General features: G+C 39.9%; 1 long non-coding RNA gene across 2 annotated transcripts in view; it reads right to left on the reverse strand.

The window, feature by feature from the left end:
• LOC127691873 (uncharacterized) overlaps positions 1 to 25,975 on the reverse strand; it is a 41,769-nt gene that overhangs the window by 11,934 nt on the left and 3,860 nt on the right. Inside the window, exons 2-3 of one of the 2 annotated variants that reach the window (XR_007979407.1) lie at positions 10,899 to 11,009; positions 5,149 to 5,511 (exon numbers count right to left, since the gene is read on the reverse strand). This is a non-coding gene — a long non-coding RNA (uncharacterized LOC127691873). Of the gene's footprint in view, positions 1 to 5,148; positions 5,512 to 10,898; positions 11,010 to 25,975 lie in introns of those variants that run through there. The other variant, XR_007979406.1, reaches the window with a different exon arrangement.

The raw sequence follows: 25,975 nt of genomic DNA on the forward strand, positions 1-25,975 counted from the left end.
AGTGCTTGCCAGAGCAATTAAAGAAGAAAATGAAACAAAAGGCTTAGAAATAGAAAAGAAGGAAGTAAATGGTATGCAAATGATGTGACCTTTTCTGTAAGAAACCTCTAAAGATGCCATGTGAACATAGACACATGCATGCACGGATGCACACACACAAACATGTCACATATTAAAATTGTAAAGCTTAAAAAAATAACACATACCAATTTGTCATTTTAGATTTCAAATTCAGAATTAAATCAAATTGTTGACTAATGTTTCATTGCCCACACAATTTCTTTTCCAAGAATCAAGTTTTCCAGCAGAGAAATAGGTTACATCAGTGTGGATTCTTTTGGTTACAAGAGACAGAAACTCAATTTAAACCAGCTTGAGCCAAAATCTGGCTTTAGGCCCAGGGACACAGTTCAGTGGTAGAACACTTGCTCATCAGGGGTGTTTCTTCCTCTTCTTCCTCCTCTTCCTTCTAGTTATGTTTAATGGTTAAACCTTCAATTTAATTCAAATTGAAGTCTGTACTTGATGTGTGATAAGGGCCCAACATTGTCTTCCACATGTAAATATACATTTCTCCCAATACTATTTATTGAAGAAAATGTACTTTTGCTATTGTGTTATTGATTCCTTTATAAAATGACATTTAAATGCAATGCATGGCTCTTTTGAGGATTTCTAAATGATTCCATTTGGTCTAGTACCTGGTTGTATCCTAGTACCAGGCTACTTTTTAAAAACTCTTATTATTTTAGCTTTACAGTTTATTTTGAAATGAGGTAGTATTGCTGTTCTCAGCTTTATTCTTATTATTTGGCCATTTTGATCCTAAGTGGTTCCATTTAAGTTAAAAGATTAATTTTTTACTTCTATGCAGATTAATACTGAAATCTTAATGGGTATTGCATTGGATATATGCATTACTTTGGGTAATATGTTTGTTTGAACAATGTTAATTCTTTTAACATATGAAAATGTGTTAGTTGCTGTTCTGTTGTTACAAAAAGATACCATGACAAGGCAACTCTTAGAAAATATTTAATTGGGGCTTGCTTACAGTCTTAGAAGGCTAGTTTTATGATCATCATGGAGAAAATCAGGCAGGCTTGGCACTGGTATGGTATCTGAAAGCTTTCCTTCATGACCCACAGGCAAGAGGCCAAAAGAGAATGATAATGGGCCTAACATGGGCTTTTGAAACCTCAAAGTCCAGTGATACACTGTCTCCAACAAGGCCACAACTAGTCCAACAAGGCTACAGCTACTCCAGCAGGGCCATGCCTCCTCTTCCTTCTCAAACAGCTTGCCAACTGGGGACTATGCATGTAAATATTTGATAAGGACTAGTTTCATTCAAACCACCACAACATGAGATACTCTTTATTTTGTTTTCTTCAATTTTATCCCTATATTTAATTTTCAGTGTACAACTCTTTGGCTTTATGTTTAAATCTTGTATTTGTGGTATGATGTTATGGTAGATGATCTTGTTTTCTCATATTTCAGAAATTTCATTTGTAAGATGTAAAATTATTTTATATGTTGATTTTTATAACCTAAAACTGTACTGAATTTGTTTCTTAATTCTCTCTCTCTCTCTCTCTCTCTCTCTCTCTCTCTCTCTCTCTCTCTCTCTCTCTCAGGGGTGGGGCTTGGATATAAAGCATCAGTATGAAACCTCAGGATCAAATTACAAAGCAAAACAGACCCAGTGATGGAGATATATTGTGCTGATCAGCAAAGTTATTCATTGCCACAGTCTCAAAACACTGGGCATTCCTTATATGCCAGGTACTCTACTAAATGCAATAAAGGCACAGAAAAGCATAGGTTGAAGCCCCTATCTTCAATGCATTCATATTTTTTTTGGCAGAAGACACACAAAGTCCTTCCACTATGTTTCTACAAGGTTGCAGTGACTCAGTTCTATGGTTTGAATAAGCATCCAACCTGTAGCACTATTAGAAGATGTTGGAAATGTTAGGAGGTGGGACTTGGTAGAAGAGAGTTAGGTTGTTGAGGGCATGTACTTAAAGAGGGTATTGGGACCTTGACTCTTTTTATCTCAGTCTTTGCTTCCTGGCTGCCATGAGGTTAGTAGCTTCTTCTACCATGTGCTTCTGCCACAGTGGACTGCTTAATCACCCATGGACTCAAATGCAGCAGGGACAATGGATTGAAACCCATGAAAATGTGAATCCAAACAAACCATTTGTCATAGTTATGGAGAGCTGAATGGAAGGTACGACACATAAGAAATTTTCCCGAGTAGGAGAAGAAGGAATGGTTCCTGGGGAGCTGTATTAACAGTTACTTGAAACAAATAGTGACAGGTGGCCATGCTTACATCGTAGAGATGAGGAGTAGACGGAAGGAAGATAGGAGGTGAAGTGCTCCATATAGGTGAACAGGACCAAAGCCATGAGCATCTTTGAACATGGTTTTGGTTAAAACTATCAGGACAGAGACTTATACCTCCCCTGGTGGAATAGGACACCAGAGTAAGGGTGTAAACAGAACTCAGTCAGATTAATACCACACTGAGAGACTGGCTCGAAAAGATGCAGCTCTCAGGACATCCAATGAGTCTAGACAAGAAGCCATGGGGCACCAGTGGGACAGTCAGTAGCAAATAGGCAAATAAGACAACAGAAGAGAATAAGAAGGCAGGACTTGGTGACTGAGTAGGAAAGGAAATATGGTGACTTACTTGTATGCCCAGACCTAGAGGGTCACTTACCAAACTGAGAAGGAAAGCAAGTAATGTCATCTTAAGTGAAGAGGATAGATGCCTTGGGCTGTCTCAGGCTTGAGCTGTTTTACAGAAATCCTGGAATGGAAGAATACCAGAAGCATCCAGGCTCTACACCATAACCTAAGGCCCTGCAGAGGCCAATCAGAAAGACTGAAGATTTAAGAAAGAAACGTCTAGGTTATGTAAGCTCAGCTGGGGTTATGTAGTGAGCCCAGGAGTTGATATGTCAGAGCCCAGATTTAAATATATAATGTAGCTATCGGAGAGGTTAATGAGGTCAAGAAAGCTTGTGAAGTGTAGGAAAGAAGGGAAGGATGAACAAGGCAAGGGATGCAATCAGCATTAGCAAGGAGAAGACAGAGCCCGTATCCTGGCCGTCCTGTTATCAGTCAAATGACTAACAGAAATAGTACTGATGTCACGAGGCAGGAGGAGATGCAGATGCTGGGTGCTTTGGGCACTGCCTGGAACACTGTGTACATTGAGGAGATGTCATCCTGCAGCTCAGCCAAGCACTGTTCTAATGAATGTGGGCACTGAAAATCAAGCTGCACTCACAGGACAGGATTCTGCAGCTCAAAGTTAGGTTTTGATGAACAAGGAAATGATTCAGAGAAATGCCTTTAATATTAAGAAAGAAAATTCTGAATAAAATTAGCGCTCTACTAAGTAATAACATGCACACATACTCAAACCCTTCCAGTACAAGAAGATTGTTTATCTTAGTTGATAGGAATAAAAAAAGGTGGAGGTGGGAGACAGTGAAATGGCTCAGCAGATGAAGACACTTGTCAGCAAGCCTAACAACCTGCGTTTGATCCCTAGAACTCACATGGTGGCCAGAAAGAAACAAGCACCCATGGGTTGTTCTCTGACTTCCACAAGTACACTAGTACACTGGAGCATATCACTGCAAGTGAGCATGTGCTCTCTCTCTCTCTCTCTCTCTCTCTCTCCTCTCAAACACATACATACACAAAGAGGGAGGGAGAGGGAGAAAGAGAGAGACAGAGTGAGACAGAGAGATATGGAGAGACAGGGATAGAGACAGAGCTAATGATAGAGACAGAGAAGCTAAAAAAATACATAAATCTAAAGAACAAGAATAAATGATGGGGATTGACTTTCTATACTTTTAATTGCATTGTTCACATTTTTATAACAAGACCATAATAATTTATAGCCAGAAAACAATTTGCAAATAGAGAATGTAATCACTAGCATAAATACATAGGAGATTCCAGGAGGGAAGTCCTTCATCTTGGCAACTACACAATCATTGACCATGGTTTCAACAGGATGCTGATAAAACATAGTTGTCAAAATGTTATAAAACATTATATATGTATATAAAACCACTCAAATATGCAGAACACTATCTAGACAGTTAATATCACCTAGGTTCTCTCTAATAACATTTTCCTTTCTTCTGTGTAAAAAGTGGAGATTGAATATTCAGAGTTCTGCGCTATCCTAGAGAGATAAGTGTGCAGGTATTGAGAGAATGAGGCTGGACTGTGGAAGGAGGACCTGCTCATGATCTAGTGATAAAGTAGAAGACCATAGCTTGACAGCCAATGATTAATTTAGAAAACAGAGAAGCAAATGTATTTTTAGCAGAAGTAAAAGAGTCAGAGATTAAAAGTGCATAGAAATAGGAAGTTGTAAGACAATCTACTGCAAGTCTCAAAAACCAAACAAGCCACCACCAGCACACACAAAGGCAGAAATATTTGCAATGGGCATATTGGGATGAACTTAAGCTACTTGTTACATTCCTAAACAAGTCCACTGCTTATTGTGTTCATTTCTTGTCCTTTATGATCCTTCATACATGATTAACATGAGCCTTATTTAGGCAGACATAACCCAGTGGAAATTTTATAAAGGTGAATAAATGGTTAAAACATAACAAAAGGATTGTTGCTCCAGTCCATTAAAGAACAGAACCTTGTAAAAGAGAATTCTTCATTTTTTTGCCTGAAATACTTCCACTTGCATAAATCAAATAGTAGACCAGGTTTTACATGGTTATTGGAAATGAATAAAAAAAAGTTACGTGGCTGTTCAAGATGTTACTCTATTTTTCTCAACAAGATTATGCAATAATACCCAAATTTGTAACCAAAGGAAGACGGTAGGTGATGGAACAATTATTCATAGAGATAGGACTTGCTTTATGAAAGGTAGACTCCGTGAAATGTTGCAAGGAATGACTGAATATGATTAGTTGCACCTCAAGCACCTCGTCCTCATGATATTGAAATACACTGAAATAGCACTTGGTAATAATAAAATAGCTGTACATCTTTAAAAGATTTAATAAATTTTATCTTTAAAATATTTGATATTTTTATAATCTATAATTGACATGCTTCTCTCTATATACACAGCTTTGAAAACATGTATTAAAATTAATCAGCACTAGTCCACATTCTTCTTTAAAGGGCGGGATGATGCAGAATCTGCTTGTGAAACATTTTCCGGCTATTAAATTGATTTTGTACATGTTTTAGACTAAATAATAATATATTGAAGTACTATGAATTTAGGCACTATTTAATTATTACTGAAAAATTGTTGCCCAGGAAAAAGAAACTGGTTTGAATGTTCTTTCATCTATAAAACACAAGCCATATATTTTTGTTTTGTCTGTGAGAGATATTTCACAGATAGATGCTGAAGTTCCAACATTTTTGTGAGCTGGCGTGTAGCTGGAATTCATCCTGGGGCCAGGAGGGCAATACTCTCAGGTGGCTCTTCATCATGAAACATAAACAGCAAAATAAGATTACTGAAAGGCTCTGAAAGCTGTTTTCAATTCGCTCATCTTTTAAGCAGGTTTGAATAGGTACAAATTCCTCACTATGTAGCCATCACTGGCCTGGAACTCACTGTATAGACCAGGTGACCTTGAGGTTTTGGTCATCCTTCTACCTCTGCCTGCTCAGTGTTGAGATTACAGGCATAGACAACCCAATGTTTCTAATTGAAGCAGTAGTAGAAAGAACGACCCACAGCAGGATTTTAAAACCCAAAAGCATTTCTCTTCAGCACCCACAGATCTGACTAGGCATAGTTGTACCAAATCCACCCCTCAATTCACCCTAGTATGTGCCTTTGACACTGTTCTCGGAATTAGTAATAAAACAACTGAAAAAAGAAGATGGCTTCATTTTGGCTCATGCTGTCAGAGGGTTTAGCATGTCATGGAAGGACAGATCAGTTCACGTCATAGTGGTCAAGGAATCAGGGAAAGAAAATGTGAATGTTCAGCTGGTTTCCTTCTGTTTTCCTTTTTATCCTGTCCAGGCTCTTAGCTCACAGGAGTACCAACCACATCCCTATTCCCGGCAGATCTTCCCGCTTCAGATAATCATCTCTCTAAATTCCTTCACCAGTATGCCCAGAGGTGGACCTCAATAGCCTTTTAGGTGGCTCTTGTGTGTGTGTGTGTGTGTGTGTGAATATGGAAGTGTGTGCACATGTGTGTGTATGATGTAGAGGTCAGAAGTCAATATTGGGTGCATTCTTCAATTGCTCAATTACTATTATTATTCAATTATTTTAATTAATTAAAATAAGTAAAAACTTCATTTAGTTAATTAATGAGCTAATTAATTAAGTGCATGTGTTTATATGAGTTTATGTGCACCATGTGAGTTCACACACCTGAGACCAGAAAGGACCACCTAATCCCCCTGAAACAGAAGTTATAGATGTTGTAAGTCATCATGTGGGCTCTAGGACTTGTCAGTCCTCTACAAGAGTAGTAAGCACATAACTGAACCCTCTTCAGCTTTGTCACCAATTTGTAGAGAAAGAATTTCTATGTCACTGAATACGGCATTCATCCATGTGGCTAAAATGGCTGCTCAGTGAGCTCCAGGGATCCTCTGCATTTTGCCAACCACATCACCCCACTCCACAGCACTGGGGCTCCTGGCTCGTTTTTGGGAGGTGAACATCAAAACTCATGTCCTCGCGATTGTCTGACAGGCACTTTATGTCCTGAGCCATCTCCTCAGCCCTACTTGGTTCTTAAAACAAACAAGCTATTAACCAAAACAAACCATCTCATTCTCCAACACAAAAACCATGGCCTTCCTTTCATTCCTGTCAAGCACTGTAGTGTGCACATCTAACTGATGGGCCCCTATTAACATCCTGAAGTCAAATAGCAGTTTTTAGATTTTTCAGCCCCCACCACACAGGAAGATACAATGAGATTAGCAGTGGATGCCAACCAAGATACCATACACAGTGATCCATTTTCATGATTATGCCCGCCACCTTTGGAAATGTCTTCCTTATACATATACAAGTCTACATTATAGCATCCCTTACTGTTATCATTAAAATCCTTTGACCTTACTAATAAGAAAAATCCAAGTCCCCAGTCTTCCCGACAGCAGTCAACTCCATTGCCATTTGTAATTTTATTTTTATATGGAGTGTGACTGTAGTCACTTAATGGTAAATATTTCTTTTTTCAAATTAGTAAAATTAACACAAAAAACTAGTTGAGCTTTTGATCAAAGATATAATCAGAGACAGATTTGATGTTTTGCTAGGTCAGGAAAGATTGCCAGCTAAGGCATGTGCAAACTTCATGCTTTATAGGAAGCATGGCACAAGGCACATGCCTTTAATCCCAGGACTTGGTAGTCAGAGTCAGGCAGATCTCTGGAGGTTTCAGGTCTGCCTGGTATACACAGTGAAGTCCAGGAGATTAGGGTTTGCATATTGAGACTCTGTTTCAAAAAAACAAAACAAAACTGAGCAAACAAACAAAACTCATGGATCTGAATGTTAAACAAAACACAGGAGTTTTAAAGAAATGGTCTAATTGTTGTTTGTTTGCTTTGCTTGTTTTGGATATTTTCTTTATTTACATTTCAAATGTTATCCCCTTTCCAGGTCTCCCCTCTGGAAATCCCCTAACCCATCCCCCTCCCTCTGCCTCTATGAGGGTGATCCATCACTCACCCACCCACTCATGCTGCCTGTAGGACTTTAAAGCCTATTAGTTAGCCTGCATGAGACAATGTCCTCCTTTGCATGAGGACAGTAATAACTATCAGCTATGGGTGTTATAAAAAATAAAGCAGCATGTATGAAAGAATTCCAGAGAGCATCTAGCATATATTAGATATTCATTGCTTTAATTATCCATCCATTCATTCCTTCATTCTATAAATATTTATTGAGCATCTATACCATGCCAGGTAGTGTTCAAAGTGCTTTTCAGGTGTTATTCAATAACACTGAGGGGGACAAAATATATGATGAGTTTGACCCTTTGGAGTTTATAAACTAGTGGAAGAGGCCACACAATAAATAAATGAACATAAATATAATTACATAATTACAAACTGGGATGTATGCCATGAAGTTAAAGGATAAAGTGGCAGGAGAATGACCAGCAGGTGAGACCTAATTTAAATTGAGATGGTCCAGGAAGGCTTCTCTCTAGAAATGTCATTAAAACTGAGGGATGCATGGGAAGAAATTAACTAATTGAAAAGTAAGCAGAATGAGGTGAGTGGATAGTTGCTACTGATGCTCTGAGCTGAGTGATGCTCTGCACTGGATGACTCTCTACACTGAGGAATTTTCTGCCCTTGATGATGCTTTATACTAAGTGATGCCCTAGATGATGCTCTGCACTACATGACGCTCTGCACTGGATGATTCTCTGCACTAAGAAGGTGGTCTGAACTAGATGGTGCCCTTCACTGGATGATGCACTTCCCTGCATGATGCTCTACACTAGATGATGCTTAGCATGGGATGCTGATCTCACTGGGTGATGTTCTGCAGTAGAAATAATCATTATTTCCATAAGTTGTCTTTACGTACAAGCATAAGGTATCAGAAACCTAAGTTAGATGAGAGGAAGTGGGTGACCATGAAGATGAGGAGGAATAGGGAGGGACATGAATATTCTGAAGCGACTCACACTGGCTCACAAGTGCTGGCGGTGCACATCTTATCCCAACTCTGTGTTTAGTGACATCATAATGGTGACATGAAGCTGTCCATATACAGTACTTATAACATCCAAGTCAGCATTCAATACAATAAAAACCCCTCTCCTAGTTGTTAAAGCTTGGCTAGCACATCTGTGCAAGGGCTTGGTATTTTTTTTTTTTTAATATTTTGAACTACCTTTTAATTAAATTCAAATAAAAAGAAAAACAAGGGACTTGGAGTACAGCTTACTTAATGTGAACAAGGTTCAATACCCCGTTTTGCTGCATCTATATATGTTTCTCTTATTTTGACTCTTTTTCTTTTCTTTGTTATTTTCTATTCTGGATTGGTTTTATTTTAGCTTATTTTATTTTATTATTGTATTTTAGATGTTTGCATTATAATAATAAAGGGGTATGGATTGGGGTGGGTAGCGAAGTGGAAGGGTCTGGTAAGGGTTAGGGGAAGGAAAACTGTAATCATAGTACATTGTATGAAAAAGTATATTTTCAACTTAATAAAGAGAAAAAGAAAGAAGAAAGAGGAAGGGGAAAAATAATACGAAAAGAATAAAGAAGTAAAAATAAAAATGTATTCTTTTATTTAGTTAGAACTGAGTTAGAACTCATTCTAACCTCAGGTATGTCTCATTCTCTCACCTCACGTCACCATCATGGCGTCACTAAACACAGAGGTGGGAGGGGAGGTTCACGCCAGCTCTCGTGAGCCTAACCATTTCACCTCCTTTAGCCCAGATTTTCTTTCTTTCTTCTTTCCTTCCTTCCTTCCTTCCTTCCCTCCTTCCTTCCTTCCTTCCTTCCTTCCTTCCTTCCTTCCTTCCTTCCTTTCTTTCTTTCTTTCTTCCTTTCTTTTTTTTTTTGGTTTTTTTTCGAGACAGGCTTTCTTTGTGTAGGCTGTCCTGGAACTCACTCTGTAGACCAGGCTGGCCTTGAACTCAGAAATCTGCCTGTAGCCCAGATTTCTGATGTCTGCATATGTGCACCAGCAGACAACTTATAGGAACTCCACTCATTCCCAGTGTAGATAGAAACACTTCCAAATGGGAAACTAGAGTCCATCCTAAGTATTTCAGACAAAGTACTTATCTACAGCTTGTTTACAGATTGATTGTTTTCATCGGGGCAACTGTGTCACTATCTTTGTAACTGTCCTTCTCCACTAGAGTCCTTCTGTGCTCCCCCCTCTCCACTGGTCCCTCCCACCTCCTCCCCTTCTGCTTTTTTATGACATGTATTCTATCCCCCTCTCTATTTTCTCATACAAGATTTCTTTCTCACAATCCCTTTCTAGTTTCATGACCTACAAACACATAACTCTCTCTCTCTCTCTCTCTCTCTCTCTCTCACACACACACACACACACAAATATATATACAAATGTTAAATCTTGGTTCTTCATCATATGAGAGGAAAATGTGCTTTTGCCTTTCTGAGACTGGCTTACTTTGCAGAACATGATCTTCAATCGCATCCATCTTCCTGAGCATGGAATGGTTTCATTTTTATCTATAACTGCATAAAATTCAATTGTGTATATGTACCACATTTTCTGTTTCCATACATTAGTTCCTTCCCTTTTCTGGCTATTGTGAACAGTGCAACAGTAGATACCAACATACAAATATCTCCAAATAGAGAATATTTTATACATAAAATTGCTGTATGAGCACAGGACATTTCATAGTTGAATGTTAAAGTAATATGGCTACTGAAAATGCCAAGAAAGTTATCAGTTCCAGGGCTGAATAAACAAATAGGTCTTCAGGCTTAGCAGCAAGTGCGCTTACCTATTGAGGTGTCTCAGTGGCTCTATTTCTGCATTTATTATTAACAGAGATAGTAGTAGCATATTTCTCCTCTCCTTCCTCCTCTCCCTTCTCTTCCCCTCCCCCTCCTTCCACGCCCCCCTCCTTTTTCTCTAGTTACTTCCAGGCAAGGCCTCACTCTTTAAAACAAGCCTCAGCTCCAGCTCCTCCTGCTTCAGTCTCCCAAGTGCTGTGATGGCAGGCATAGTGGTGCCTGAACTTCACAGTCCTTGATAGAGCTCCCCACTGAACTTATCAAACATTTGATTGTGAAACTACTGCTCACTCCACCTTCCTGAATATTTCCCAGAAACAAGGTAGAGAAAAATGAAGCAAATCAGTTACCTTGTATCATTCTGTTGACTTCTAAGATAAGGTTTAATAGCCCATCTTTCCTTGTCTCCATTTGTATTGCTTTGGCCATTTGAGTTAATTCTTTTCTGAATTTATGGTGACCTGTTAGCAAGGGAAAATCATTAGAGGTCTTCAACCTGGTGTATTTGGACAGAAGCCTCTTAACTTCCATTTTATACCTGGCATATTTCTGAAGTTTTTTGTTTCTTTCCATGTATAGTGCTAGCTTTAACTTTCAGCGTTCCATCTTGCAAAGAGACAACTAGCTGGGTGTAAATAGTGTAGGCACCTTCGCCAATGAACCCTTCAGTGGAAACCTTGATTTTCACTGACCACTGGGAATGCTTCAGCCTGTTGGCTATCATTACCCTTGACATGCAAGTGGGCTTTAGATCTTTTGAAAGGGAAGAAAACCCAGAATGTTCTGTTTAGATCTTGAACTGTGATTTTTCAACAGAGTACCATCTAGAAGAAATGTTTGAAGGTGGCAACTGAAAATTAAACTGATGTATTTTACAATTTTACATGAGCCCAGCAGAAGACTGTGCACTGGCCTAAGGTGTATCTCCCACAAGTCTCTGGCTTTCCATGAAGTAACATATCGCATACACTAATCCTGCTGAAGAATCCACTGTCTCTCAAGCCTCCCTTCAACGGAGAAGGGAAAGCACAGCTTCCATGTCTTCTGCCATTACATGAGATTAGTTTACCTTTCCAGCAGCTTAAACAAAATAGCAGCTCAATGGACCTCCTAGGACGGCCCAAATCAGAAAATGGAACTCTAAAACCAATATTATAGCTAGGCTTAATAGTTTTCTGATATTTGGTCTAAATTTTATTGCTATCAGTTGAGTATCTCTTTTTAAGCAATTTTATTTTCCTCCAAATTATGCACATATGTTCTGTGTAATAGATCTCCTTGTGGTAGAAAAATAAGGGGACACTGAAAATGACATTGGTTATTTAGTTCTTCTTGTTATTACAATCAATGGTTTCTTTATGATCATTTTGTTAAACTAGGCATTTATTATGTTTCCCTTTTCCTTTCTTTCTTTTTTTTTCCCCAGTAAAGTCAAAGCTGTTGGCCTCTTAGCTCCCTGTTCAGAATTTTCCTCCCATCTGATGAGAAAGTTGATAACGGAGTCTTTTCATCAAGGTGCTTTTGAGGTAATTTTTATGGTTTTGTTTAACATGGCCCAGAGAGTAACTCCCCCCTCAAATCAAGATGCAGATGCTGATTAAAACACATAGGTGCCTGCTTTCCTGCATGTTGGCCCAGTGCCTGGAAGGATCATGCACCAGCAGGTGGATGGGACTGTGGCTGATCCACCTGTCATGAGAACGAACTGTGATGAAACCTAGGCTGTACTCCAGGAAAAATCAGGATCTCCATGCCTTTGACTAAATCACTTCAGATCAAGCTTCTATTATGACAGAACTAACTAGTGGTTTTCAAAATTAAAATCAGAAAGGGCTTCAGTACAGTATGCATTTTCCCACATTGTGGGAGATTCTTGGGGGATGATAGCAGAAACAATACTTCAGTAGAGTGACTACAAAAGGTGGTTCCAATCCTTCACCTTTCCCTGTTGGCCACTGTTTTTCTAACTCAAGCTTGGCTAGATAACTTATTGGGAGCCACAGGTCATTATCCAATATGGTCTATGTAGAGGCTTGCAAAGAACTTATGGGTCTCTACTTGTACACTTCTGCCATTACCTCCTCTGTGAGAGAATAAATAGGTTGGGTAATTGGTGACTAAGAAACATGAACCCTGCCACTCTTAACCACACACATTGTGGATAGCTAACTGTCTAACTTGTTGATGCATCTAGTCTGACCAGAGAAACTACCCTTTCAAAATGAAAGTAAATGACCCATCTAAAGGCTAGAGCATCACACACACACACACACACACACACACACACACACACACCTCCATCATTTTAAGCCATTGAGACTTGAGGTGGCATGACTGCTCAGCTCCATGTGATTAACAATTCATACAGTCAGTGTTGGAGAAACATTTGCTGAGTACCTAGTAGGATCTGGGATGATGCAAAGATGAGCAAGGCATAATAGTCATTGCCTTCAGAGTGCTTAGACACTAGTCAAAGACATGAATGTGTCACTATGTAATAACAGTATATAACAGTGCTAAATATAAGCAAAAACACAATGCTATGCAAACACCACTCAGTTTCAATGTTTAAAAAAGAATGCTTTAAATATGAACACTTATTGACTCACAAGTATCTACTTGTATCTATCTACACATGAACACCTTCATACCTATGAATATTGCATTCACAGAATAATACATGGCATCAGAATACTCAGTTATACTGTCATAGAAATTGAATGTTTACTACTTTGATATCTAAGTTTTGTTTTTACCCATCTGACCATTTGAGATCAAGGTGTGGATTTCTTGACATCTTGAGCCACAAACATGAGGTGATTTGTTTTTCAGTGTGAAGAAAGCAAAATACTGTTTGGCTTGTAAGAGTTTCTACAAAACGAAGAAAAAGAGTATAGAGGTATCCAGCCAGAGAAAAGAGGGGGGAAATAATTAAGAGGAGTGCCAGAACAAGTTCACCATGCTGCTTAAGTGTGGTCCATGGACCCGCAGCACCAACTGTGATTTTCCTAGGCACTAATTAGAAATGTTGATCACAAGCCCCAACCTCGGAAGAATGAATCAAAATGGTTTTTTACTCCTAGGAAGTCAGATAATTCTCACTCACACTAAAGTCTGAGATGGAAGTTTAAGAGGACCTGGGCTATTCTACTTGCTTCAAGGGCCCTTATCTGAGACCCAGAGTAAATGAGCACATACATGCCTTGTTTTTTGTGAGATGCATGTAAGTATAAGAATAATATTATTACAATAAACAAACAACAAACAAACAAAAGAACAAGAGCACTTGAATATTGCTACAGCACCAGAGAGACTGTTTCAAACAGTTTTTCAAATCAGGGGATGAGACCTAAGAGAAGTTTACACAATAATTTAGATAAATTTAAAATTTCAAGTTAGAATTTGTGGTGTACTTTTACGAAATGTATGGAACTAGAAAATATCATCCTGAGTGAGGTAACTCAGACCTAAAAGGACGTGCATGATATATACTCACTAATAAGTGAGTATTAGTCAAAGTACAGATTACCCAAGCTACAGTCCATAGAACTCAAAAAGGTCAATAAGCCAAGTGCTCAAGTGAGGACTCCTCAGTCCTACTTGGGAGGGAGAGCAAAGCAATCACAAGGAGTGAGGGACATCAGTGATAAAGGAGAAAAGGAGGGGAAGAGGGGAACACGATTAGGTGTTGGGTGGGGGAAAAGGGCTGAAGTCCCAAGGGCCAGCAGAAACAATGGAAACAGGCAACCTTGAGAGGTAGGAGATGGGGTTACCCTCCAGAATACACCTGAGACCTGGGAGGTGAGAGACTCTCAGGACTCAAAGAGAGCGACCTTAGATGAAATGCCCAATAGTGGAGAGAGGGAATTTGTAGAGCCCTCCTCCAGCAGAAAGACAGGGCATCAAGTGAGGAGTGGGTTGCTCTCTCACAGTCAAAACTCTGACCCATAATTGTTTCTGTCTGAAAGAACTGCAGGCACGAAAATGGAGAGGAACTTGAGGAAAAGGAGGTCCAGTGACAGACCCACAGCGGGATCCAGCTCAAGGGGAGGTCCCAAGGCCTGACACTATTACTGAGGCTATGGAGCACTCACAAAAAGGAACCTAGCATGACTGCCCTCTGAAAGACCCAAAAAGCAGCTGAAAGAGTCAGATGTAGATATTTGCACCCAACCAATAGAGAAAAGCTGCTGACTCCTGTGGTTGAATTAGGGAAAAGCTGGAAGAGGTAGAGGAGGAGAGCGACCCTCTAGGAAGACCAGCAGTCTCAATTAACCTAGATCCCAGAGATCTCTCAGACACTGAACCGCCAACCAGACAGCACACACCAGCTGATATGAGGGCCCTGTACTGGCTAGTTTTGTGTGTCAACTTGACACAGGCTGGAGTTATCAAAGAAAGGAGCTTCAGTTGGGGAAGTGCCTCCATGAGATCCAGCTGTGGGGCATTTTCTCAATTAGTGATCAAGTGGGGAGGGCCCCTTGTGGGTGGTACCACCTTTGGGCTGGTGCTCTTGGGTTCTATAAGAGAGCAGGCTGAGCAAGCCAGGGGAAGCAAGCCAGTAAGAAACATCCTTCCATGGCCTCTGCATCAGCTCCTGCTTCCTGACCTGCTTGAGTTCCAGTCCTGACTTCCTTTAGTGATGAACTGCAATGTGGAAGTATAAGCTCAATAAACCCTTTCCTCCCCAACTTGCTTCTTAGTCATGATGTTTGTGCAGGAATAGAAACCCTGACTAAGACAGGCCCCCAATACATATACAGCAGAGGACTGCGGGTCTGGGTGCAGTCAGAGAAGATGCACCTAATCCTCAAAAGAATGGAGGCCCCAGGGAGTCTAGAGTTCTGGTGGGGTAGGTAGTGGGGTGGCAGGGACATCCTCATGGAGACAGGGGTTATGGAGAGGTATGGAATAGGGGAAGAGTCAGAGTGTGGACCGGGAAGGCGATAAAATCTGGACTGTAAAGACAAAACAAAACAAAACCAAAATCTCAGTGATCAAGCCTTTCCCCAAACCAATTTAAGTCAGAATGTTTGATGCTCTGGGGTGGGGGGTGGGGGGGGTGGAGGGATAGAGGTGGGGGGGGCAGAAGATGGCAGATGTGATGGTTAGCTTTCATTATCAAATGGATGAAATTTTATTTGTCATAAAAACATCTATGAGGCTGTTTGCAGAAAAGTTCAACTGATCAGGGAAGACCTACTATGTGAGTGTTCCTGGCCTGTGAGGACCCAGACTAAATTAAAACAGTGAACCGGGCACCGGCGTTCTTCCCTCTGCTCCTGCGCAGGAACACAGGGTGACCAGCTACCTCACATTTCTGCTGCCAGGCCATCCAGTCATGGTGGGACAGGGTTCTCAAACTGAGGCCAAAGAAACCCTTCATTCTTTAAGTTGCTTTTGCCAGATATATTTAAATAGTAATGGGGAAAGTAACTAGCACAGGGGGTAAGCCCAAATATCTGCATTTTTAAATACAGTTTTGATCTTTTAATGCATGAGCACTGAATCACTGATTTAAACATTGAGTAGAAAAGCAAAGGAAGAAGACCATGGCAGAGAGTCTCACTGGCAGTCGGACTCCTGGTTTTAGATTTCTATGCTATGCACACGTTACATATATAACTGTTATGCTATACAAAATCTTTCTAACTGCTGAGAGAAATGTAAAGCTATCCAATATTAAGATATTGTAAACCTGGATCAACATATATGTTAAACAAATCTTCAAAGATGGAGAAATAGTCACAAGTGAAAGTCTTGCTTTTTCGGGGGGGGGGGGGATGGGTAGGTAAAAATTACACACAAGTTTAAATTCAAGGAAGACAAGAATAATTGAAGGCAATAAATGTATAACATATCCTAATTAGACAGCTGAAGAATTTGTCGTAGATTTCACTAAAACTGAATCTATTTAGTTTGTTCTACAGAGGAAAAGGAGTGTCACAAACTTCTAGCCATTAGGGGTATTCATGCTCAATGTATTGAATCTACAACTTCCTGGGTATAGAAATGTTCTATCTAGATTACTACTGGAGAGACCTTTGAAATGTTTGGGTCCCAGTGACATTTAATGGATTATATTGTGAAACTAATACTCCCTTATGCTATACTTTATAATTTTTTGTTGTTTTTATAGTATCTTGTGCAGTCTAGGCTAGCAACCAACTTGCTGTGCAGCTGATACTAGCCTTGAACTCTTTATCCTTCTTTCTTGAATTTTCATGTGTTGTACAAGTTCGTGCCAAAGTACTGGTGCTGTTATATCATGTTTCAACTTTAGGAACCATTGAAAATCTGCCATTGGCAAAAGAACTTCTTTCTGTGAAAGTGCACATACTCAACTAAACACAGAGTTTTTCCAGAAAATAAAGAATCCCCCAGTGCTGATCTCTGGATTGAGTCCCCCAAAGACTGTGGCTGTACTACATGTTATTCAGGTATCCATTAATTTGTGCTGGCTTGATGTGCAAAGGCTTCATCTCAGAGAATTAATAAAGCAGGGAACAAATTTAGTAAATGAAGACTTGCAGTAATGAAAGGCCAGTCCCGAAGGCCCGGTGCTCAGGTCCTGCTAGTGGTGCGGTATGTGTCACCTTGCCTGTAGTAGACAGCACTTTCGGGTTTTCCTCCTTGTGTTATTTATCTCTATTTGAAACTTTTCTCTGAAAGTTATGGCAAAGCACATCTAACATAAAGGCTGGCATGTTAAATTGTTTTTTAGTGTACTCAAGTGCAATCTCTATAACACTTTCTTCTTTAAAAACCTAAAACTGTACTCATTAAAGGAAGAACTCTGTATTTTCCATTCCCTACAATTCCTGGCTACTACTCTTCTGATTCTGTCTCTATGAATCTCTCTCTCTCTCTCTCTCTCTCTCTCTCTCTCTCTCTCTGTGTGTGTGTGTGTGTGTAAACATTAAACCTAGGGTCTCACACATTCTAAGCAACAACTCTACAACTGAGCTATATCCCTATTTTTCTTCTTTATATTTTACTTTGGATGGCAGGGGGGTCTCACCAAATTGTCTAGGCTGGTCTTGAATTCTCTCTATCACAGGAAAGCAACACACACACACACACACAACACACACACACACACACACACACACACAAAGCACCTTCACATTCATAGAGACAGAATTCTATCAGTAGATGGGAGAACCAGCTCCACCGTCAGGAAAGTGGGAGAGCTGGTTCTGTCTCTTATTAGCTGTAGTACTTAGGAGAGTAAGCCCTGTGCTGTGCCTCAACTGGGTAGCACAGTGGAGCTGGCTCTGGTGGTGTGGGTGTGGGTGTGGGTGTGCTGGCCTCAAGGGCATGAGATCAGGAGGGCTGACCCTGTCCCTTCTAGCTGCTGCTGCATTGGGTAGGCTATCCAGAACTTTGCTAGAGAGCTGACCTTGGTGGTACAGATGCAGGACAGCTGGCAGGCTGACCAGCCCAGCTACCATCCAGGACCAGATCCAGGGCTCTGAATTGATCCACTCTAAAATCAATATCATCCACAAACTGTTGGAGTGTGTGAAAGGCCAGTCTGCTGATCCAAAGCTGGAGGACCTCCATGACACAGGCCATCAGCAGGATAACTAGAGGAGTCCCAGAGAGGAATCCAATATTGATGATGTGGCAGGAGTCAGAGGCCTTGAACCAAACCAATGACTCATTGCAGTGAACATTTGTAACTGAAGATGTGTGGACAGAGGGAAATACTGTAAGATGACTATGACACACGACAGCTTCCACGACGAGATGTTTTCTATGCTTTGTTTTATTGTTTCTGTCTTTTGGGGGTTTGTTTTGTTTTATTTTGTTTTTTATTTTTGATTTTTTTGAGGGAAAGGTTGCAAGGGCAGTTATGAGGAGACAGAGAGATGAGTAGGACTGAAGTGCATGATATAAAACTAACAAAGAATCAATAAAACACTGAAAAAAAGGAATACCCATAAAGATCAGGAAATTAGTATAGGCAGGGGAATTTTTTCGATGTATTTTTATTTTATTCGATATATTTTTTATTTACATTTCAAATGGTTTCCCCTTTTCTGGTCTCCCACTCCCTGAAAGTCACATAAGCACCCTTCTCCCACCTGTTCTCCCACCCACCCCTTCCCACTTCCCTGTTCTGACTTTGCCTTATACTGCTACACTGAGTCTTTCCAGAACAAGGGGCCACTCCTCCTTTCTTCTTGTACCTCATTTGATGTGTGGATTATGTTTTGGGTATTCCAGTTTTCCAGGCTAATATCCACTTATTAGTGAGTGCATACCATGATTGATCTTTTGAGACTGGGTTACCTCACTTAGTATGATGTTCTCTAGCTCCATCCATTTGCCTAAGAATTTCATGAATTCATTGTTTCTAATGGCTGAATAGTACTCCATTGTGTATATATACCACATTTTTTGCATCCATTCTTCTGTTGAGGGATACCTGGGTTCTTTCCAGCTTCTGGCTATTATAAATAGGGCTGCTATGAACATAGTGGAGCATATATCCTTATTACATGCTGGGGAATCCTCTGGGTATAGGGCAGGGGGAAATTTAAGGAATGGAAGAAAGAAAATAGTGATATAAACAGTTTTTATTTACCATGTGCAATTGTCATTACTGTTAAATAGCCTCACTCTTTCTGATTCTTTCTCTACTTTGGCAGGCTGGTTTAACTTGGCTGTTTCTGGCTCAAAACGTCTCTCCAAGCTGACTTATTCAAATGGTTTTCTCTCAGCTTCTCACTGAATTGTTCTACTTGGCCTCAAACTAACTCTGGCAATCTGTTATAATCTTCTGGATCCTTCTTATTCTCTGGTTTGTTCTGTCTTCACCTGTTTCTCTGTAAAAACTGTCCCAGTAAAACTGCCTCTGCTCTCTAGAGAACTCCTGAACAAACTCAACTGCACTATAGTGCACTCAGGTGTTGGACATAACCCTGTGGCCATCATTCTGGCTGGACTCTACCCCTACCTACAGTCACCTGGTTACAGCCAGGTTTTCCCCACCATGCCCCACAGTTACCTGGCAACAGCGGATGCCAGGCCCCTCCTAGCTCTCTTGCTTTCTCTCTCTTGCCCTTACACTCTCTTTTTTCTCTTGCCTCCCTGTTCCCTCTCTCATTCTTCTCCCCTCTTTTCATGTGGTCATGACCAGCTCTCACCCCTCTATTTTTCTATTGCTCTTTACTTCTCTCTTTTTCTTTTCCTACATCTCTATAATAAAGCTTTGAAACCATGGGCTGTCTCTTCTTATCAAAACCTGCCATGTAGGAGCAATGGGACAGCTCCTCAGTGTCTCCAGCCGCCAGAAAGGACCAAAGCCTCTTCTGCCCAGCCTGGCTTCCTCCACAGGTACATGGGGCCTGTGCCAGAATGCCCTGAATTCTGGACAAAGACAGCCTCCTTCTGCAGGTTCACGGGCACCCACCATCCCCTCACAGGTATGTGGCCCTGCCTACTTGTTTTTCCTACACTCTGGTGTTCAGCTCTGAACTGCTTTTTCTTTCCTGTCCTCTTGAGAGTTGGGTATATCCTATCTCTAAGTCACTCTGTCAAATCTTCCTCTCGTTTTTCACTTTGTCCCTCAATTAGATTTCACTTTCCAACATGGCTGTTTCCTTCCACACACTAACCTGTTGGGACTAAAGGTATGTACTAAGGGTGTGTCTGTAACTTAGCCAGAGGGATTAAAGGTTTGTCTTCCCCTCGACCACATAAACCTAGAAGGCTTTCAGATGTGATCTCTTGCCAGAACAGCCATGTTTCTGGATTCAAATTTCTCTACAACTTCCCCCTTTCTGTTTGAGCTAAAAAGCATACTAAGTTTAACTATTACAACAGAAATAATTATCACACCCACAAAGTTAACAGTCTAAATGTTCTTATGAAGATCCATTGATGTGACGATCCTTCCTAATTGAAGTCCTGATCACGTGTCCTTCGGCAAATATCCCTTTCACTATCAAAGTTTTCCAGTTCTGCCAGTCTGATGAAAGATCTGTCCTTTTTCTTTCTTTCTTTCTTTCTTTCTTTCTTTCTTTCTTTCTTTCTTTCTTTCTTTCTTTCTTCCTTCCTTCCTTCCTTCCTTCCTTCCTTCCTTCCTTCCTTCCTTCCTTCCTTCCTTCCTTTCTTTCTTTCTTTCTTTCTTTCTTTCTTTCTTTCTTTCTTTCTTTCTTTCTTTCTTTCTTTCTTTCTTTCTTTTTTTATCTGTCCTAACACAGGGGCCTCAGCTTTCTACATGATCTGCATTGGTGCACTTCTATGTCTCTTTCTTTCTTTCATCTGGAAGCTTCTCTTACTCAGACTGAATCTTTATCAATTTTAATAGAACCTATAGGCTTTCATTGCCTGTGAAAATACAAACAAAACCTCCTCCAACATAACACATTCTGGACTTCCATTCTGATATTAAAACATCTTTATAGTATACAGCTTGATCTAATTTAGCATTTTTCTACAATCCAGTGTCCTTCAGCTAATCTTATTCCCCATTTCTGTTTATCAAGCTACAATTAAATCTTTAAGAAGCTATACATAAGCTAGACACTTAAGCACTCATATTCCATCCCCAATCTATACCAGCAAGTCAGGTTTCTCACCCATTTAAACACAGAAACAATCAAGCCATATTGCATTAGATGTCAATATATAGTGTCTCCAATACCTAGTTTGGTTTTTTCAAGTTACTCAGTAAATTCCTAACTAGGATGAACATTTGGTCCAGACTTCCAGTCCATCTTGCTCCTATGTGGCATGTGTGGCTAGAGGTAGACTTTAGATGATTCCAGTCCCTGGCCCACCCCAAAGCCAGCCATCCCATCTTAACTTTTTCCTAACTGATGTGCCAACCCCTTAAATATACCTATCTAATTCGTAGCCTGTGGAAATTTTAAACATAATAAAATGATTATAGTTCTCTGCCTCAAGACCATGAGCTTTTTCTACCCACATTAATATTAGGAACACACTGAGACACGTGCCCATGAAGTCAACTGTCCCACACAGGATAGAAAGCTATGTTATGTTGTTGAAATTATTTAAATCTCAGCCCAGGGCTTCTACCTAGCCTTAGGTTATTGATTTCTGAGATAGCACACAGACATAGACACACACAGACACAGACACACACACACATACACACACACACAGCCTTTATATTTTAAATAAGTCTTAAGTAGTATACTAGCTGGGTAGCTGCCTACCTTCTACGTTAGAATCTATTTTCTTAACAGAAACCCCAAGTTATCACTTACTCTCTTCCATCTGGGCTGTTCTTAACTCCAATTGGGCAGTCCTCAGAGCCATGTCCTCTTGATTTTTAACCCATCATGGCTTTATTGGACAAAAGGGGGGGGGTGTAGTAGGTTGGCCTGATACTGCTTGTATTCTATTGGTAATTTGGTCTCCCCACCCCCGACCCCCGCCCACAAACTGGTTGCCCCAGAGAGGAGAGCCTCTGCACATAGATGCTAGGTAAGTGATCCTGCTCCCCCAGTTAATTCTGATTGGTAAATGAAGATGTCAACAGCCAGTACCTGGGCAGAAGAGACATAGAGGGGGTTTAGGTTTTGTGAGCTTCAGGTTGGAGAAGAGAAGAACATACAAGAGGAGCAAGTAGAAGCCACGATAGTTTAACTGAGCCATAAAAATGTTATTGATAAAAAATAGATTCTAACAACATGGAAGGTAGGCAACCTAAAGCAGCACAATATAAAGGCTGTGGGTGTGTCTTTCATCTGAGAACTCAATAACCAAAGATGGGGTAGAAATCCTGGGCAGGGGATTTTACTAATTTCTACTATAATGTTCCTTCCAAAAACAAGGTAGCTCTGAGAACCGTTGGCCTAAGTCACTAGCATATGCCTGCCAGTGGCTGAGTGTGTATAACTCAGTGGTAGAGCAGGTGCTTAGTATGAATGAAGTAATGAATGAAGGATGTGCATTTATGTGCATCCACAAACACACATAAAAATAAATAAAAAAGTAAATAAATGCCAATGTTTTTATGCCTGTTTATGGATATATAGCTATCATGCTGGTCTGATGTCACAGTTTTCTCCTCTTAGTCACACTGAAGTCTCTGACTTTCTTTCTGACATAGTGTGTGCTAGAAATTACCTCTGCATCCCCAGAGAGCTAAATAAACATTAATATGATTAAATTCAAATAAAGACAGAAGTTTATCTTTCATTGGCTTTGTTCACATTTATTTGCTATCAGCAAAATATATGTGCACTGTAGTTACAGGAGGCCTATGAGGACACGCCAGACTTTTCCTGGTTTTGATGTGTTGTTTTATTTGTTCTTTTTTTCCTTATGTATTTTGTGGTTTCTCAGAGCGAGGAATGCATGGACAATGGTTGAGTAAGGGTTTCTGTCCATCGTTATCAAAGAAGCAGTTAGTTGAAATTCCACAGACTTCGACGACTTGTCTTCTTTCATTTTGAGTCTACAGTGCCATATGCCAGGTTTTTCTGTATATTTGTGGGCATGGTTTTTTTTTTTTTTTGCAGGAAATCATAAGGTTGCCTATCAGATATGTCTAGACAGTCTCTTCGTGAATCTCAATAGTAGACACACCCCTAAAGGCTTTTGCTGTAGGACTATACCTTCAAATGTTTTAGCATAAGATATGAAAGTTAAATGAGAAAATATTCTGATATATGAAATTTAGCTCTACTCCAGTTTTTCAAAAATGCATCTGTTCATGTCTTAAGGCATACATAAATGAATTGATAATTTGATATCAGGGGGAGTTGGCTACACATGTGACACATTATGACGCTACAGAATTTGGAAGGAATAACATTATGTTCTGTAAGTACTTTTGATAGAATAGTATTACAACTTCTGGTATTTAAGTGTGCAAACTAAATTCACATTAACTTTTGCATACTATCTAATGCCCTTAAAATAGATTAATGGAAGCTGTAAATTATTTCATATTAATCTGTTTTAACTATTTAGAAAATAATTATTAAGTAAAAAAATAGGCAACTACAGGATTCTTTTGTGTTAAAAAGTCAATAGAAAATAATATTAGTTTGTCAGGTTCATGAAGTCAACTTTCTTATGAGAAAATAGACCCCAGAGAAGAACCATCAAGTGAACTGTTGAAATTTGGAACAAAAACATAGAAAATAAAACCTATTTCATTTTATTTGGATTATGACATTGTAGCATTTTTAAAGGAAAGAAAATTACTTTATAAATTTACCTATTAAAATACTCAGTGTATGATGTTGTATATTACTTGTCCATAAGATAATATTTCCCATGTAATTTTCTAACTGGACTCATAACTTTTTGTATCCTTGTGCCTGCATATGCATGATTTCTCCTTTCTGCTTATAGTTAGGACTTCTGTCTTTACAGTATATGAGCACAAAAGGCTATGTTATATTTGCCATGGGAACCATCATTTTTAAGACCCCTGTGCTTGTAAAATCTTTACCTTTATTATGGTACTATAAAGTAGATTTTGTATTTTATAGAGAATTCCACATAAAAGTAGCACAATGCTGCTTCAGTGCATGGCCTGTGGAGATGGTTTCATGATATTGTGCCTTATTTTTTTTTAAAGCTCCTCATACATTATAAGCTCTTTGACCAGCCTGTTGTCAGCTACCGTCAGTTGCTTCTATCACTATCCCTGCGTCTTCAGATCGCCCTTACAGTGGAATGATTCATTACATCTTTTGTCATAGAGCTTCACATTACCCCCAACTAGATCAAGCAGACTACGTTTCTGCAACATATTAACTTGGCTTTTGTGGGATGCCTTGCTTAAGCTAGTAGAATGTAAGCAGAGATGATTGTGTGACTTTTGAGACAAAGCCTTAGGAAACACAGACTGTCTCTTTGTCCTCTGTACGTCTGGTGTCTGCCATGAGTAGAATACAAATGTGCTGCATGTGGCTGTGTGGAGATTTGAACGAGATTGCCCTGTATGTCTGCACCATTTGGATACTTGGTCTCCAGTCTGGTGGCTGTTTGGGAAGGACTAACATGTGTAGTCTGTTGGAGGAGGGATGGAGGTGTTAACTGCTCCTGCCATCCCCAGTAAGCTTTATTTGCCTCCTGCTTGTCACTCAAGATGGAAGCTCTCAAGCTGCTCTTGCCACCATGCCTTCCCTCCATCTTCAGGGACTCTAATTCACAGGAATTAGAAACCCAAAACCAACTTTTCCTTCTATAAATTGCCTTGGTCATGGTTTATAATCACAGACATAGAAAAGTGACTGAATCAAGTTGTTCTCCCCAATGTACGAGGGAAACAAAAGGCACTCAGAGCAGAACTGAGCTCAATCAAGTCTAAAGTCCAACGAAGCCAATTTTGGCCCAGCCAATCCAACCTATAGGTCCCAAGAGAACAAACTAAATGTTTGTCTTTCATTGAGATGTTGGAGTTGATGGTCATACATCACTGTTGGGGCAGTAGCTAACTGGTATCATTCGCATAGTTGGTTCCTAAGCACCCATCTTCTTTTGTGTCTGCTGAGTATTTTTAACTGGTCATTCAAATGGGTGGAATCAACTGAATGTTCCAAAGACCAAATAAGACATCTTTGCTATACATTTCCCAGGGTACAAAAAATACTACTGCCTTCCAATATTAGTATTTCAGCTACCTTTTGAAAATAATTTCTTCATAGACGCTAGCTTAATAAACTGCCAATAGTAACGAGGCTCAACTACTGGAACTACTGGGGTTAATGTGTTGGAGCTTACCTATTCCTATGGAAAGGATTCTGGCAATAGATTTTCATCCTTTTATGCCATATTAAAAAGTATCAAACTAGTTCAAGCATTCTCATGATCCTGTGAAATTCTTTGTGTGAATGAATATTCTATACACTCACACCTTGTTCACATGTGTTTGTATCACTGGCAGACAGACTCGAGGACAGCTTTTTTTTATTTTTTTTTCTTTTTGGATTTTTGAGACAGGGTTTCTCTGTGTAGCCATGGAACTCATTCTGTAGACCAGGCTGGCCTCGAAGTCAGAAATCTGCCTGCCTCTGCCTCTGCCTCCCAAGTACTGGGATTAAAGGTGTGCGCTACCACTGCCCGGCTTGAGGACAGCTTCTAATTTTCTTGTGACTTGGAAATATATGGTCATATAATACCCTCTTCTTAAGTCATGCTTTTTCAACCAAGAACATGTAATGGTGATCAGAATGTCACGTCCATGATTATATTCTTTGTCCTTTGTCATTTCTGGATCTCTTTGTCTCTCTGTCTCTCTCTGTCTCTCTGCCCTGTTTTATTGCAGCAAGCTTCTGTGTGGTAAGGTTCGAATCTCAAGATCTGTGGGGCAGCCTCTAGTTAATAGACAGTTAGAGATTGAGGCTCCTGATTGTAAAACTCTCAAGTGACTCACTTTTGCCACCTCCAAACAGATAGCAACCTCAGTTAACAACTTAACTACAAA

The sequence above is a fragment of the Apodemus sylvaticus genome, chromosome 9, assembly GCF_947179515.1.
Source record: "Apodemus sylvaticus chromosome 9, mApoSyl1.1, whole genome shotgun sequence".
NCBI classification, from domain to species: Eukaryota; Metazoa; Chordata; class Mammalia; order Rodentia; family Muridae; genus Apodemus; species Apodemus sylvaticus.